The sequence below is a fragment of the Onychomys torridus genome, chromosome 4 (genome assembly GCF_903995425.1).
Source record: "Onychomys torridus chromosome 4, mOncTor1.1, whole genome shotgun sequence".
Lineage (NCBI taxonomy): Eukaryota > Metazoa > Chordata > Mammalia > Rodentia > Cricetidae > Onychomys > Onychomys torridus.
Window position 1 is genome coordinate 131,292,933 of NC_050446.1, and position 1,377 is coordinate 131,294,309.

General features: G+C 51.0%; 1 non-coding gene across 1 annotated transcript; it reads right to left on the reverse strand.

Moving 5' to 3' along the window:
* Positions 1 to 874: 874 nt before the first annotated feature.
* Trnak-cuu lies at positions 875 to 947 on the reverse strand. Its single transcript has one exon. It is a non-coding gene; the product is annotated as a tRNA-Lys (tRNA).
* Positions 948 to 1,377: the final 430 nt, after the last annotated feature.

The following is a 1,377-nucleotide window of genomic DNA, read 5'->3' on the forward strand; positions in this document are numbered from 1 at the left end:
CCTAGCAGCATAGCAAACCCCTGCCTCAAAAAATGGCTGAGGTTAGAGAAAGGCGGTGTTCACTCAAGATTTCTGCCTCAGCAGATACCGCTAAAGACCGTCTGCTGTGGACAGATGTATCCCTGTGTGCGTGTTAAACCCCGAATGTAAAGTGGGGCTTGGTTAACAGGATAAGTGTTAAGGGTGCAGTGTCAGTGGTGGGAACCTGGGGCTGCAGAGCTGCTTGGTGGGCAAAGCACTTGCCACACAAGTGTGAGGACCTGAGTTTGGATCCCCAGAATGCCTAAAAAGCTAGGCTTGCTGGTGCACACGTGTAACCCGTGCAGGGGAGACAGAGACAGGAGGATTGTTGGGACTCACCAGCCAGCCAGTCTAGCAGAATCTGTGATCTCCAGTTTCAGGGAGAGACCCTGCCCCAAAAACTAAGGTAGGGAGGGAAAGAGGAAGACATCTGGCATCAACCTCTGGCTTCTATGTACATGTACACAGATGGAGGAAGAAACAGACATAGTGCACACACACACACACACACGCACACACGCACACGTACATGTACACACACACAGATGGAGTATAGTGGATAGCCATCCCAGCATTGGCCTGGAAGTTCCAACCCCCACTGAGGCTTTGGTAATGGTCATGCCCACAAGGCGGGGTGGAGGAGGAAGCGGAAGACCCAAGAGAGAGAGGAGGGGCAGGCGCTCTCTTGGTTCGGGGATGCTGGACACAGGAGGTAGACTGAGCAGAGTTCTCCAGAGAACACCGCCAGACTGCGCCATACCTACAACCTACCCCTTCATTTGTAAGTTACCCCACAAAATAAACCTCCCTTTTAACTACAAGGAGTGGCCTTAATAATTTCACCAATACCTGGCGCCCAACGTGGGGCATGAACCCACGACCCTGAGATTAAGAGTCTCATGCTCTACCGCCTGAGCTAGCTGGGCTCTCTTGGGTCTTCCGTTTCCTCCTCCACCCCGCCTTGTGGGCATGACCATTACCGAAGCCTCAGTGGGGGTTGGAACTTCCAGGCCAATGCTGGGATGGCTACCCACTACAATGGAGGAAGAAACAGTGCACACACACATGCACACACACATGTACACACACGTACACATGCACACAGATGGAGGAATAAACAGACACAGTGCACAGGTACACATACACATGCACACACATGTACACACATGTACATACACGTACACATGCACACACAGGTGGAGGAAGAAACAGACACAGTACACACATGTACACACATACACGTACACATGCACAGACAGGTGAAGGAAGAAACACATACATACTTCTTTTCTTTTCAAATCATAAATAGGCTTGGGAGCCCTGTACCTTCTGCCCAGTTTTTCTGGAAACCTAACT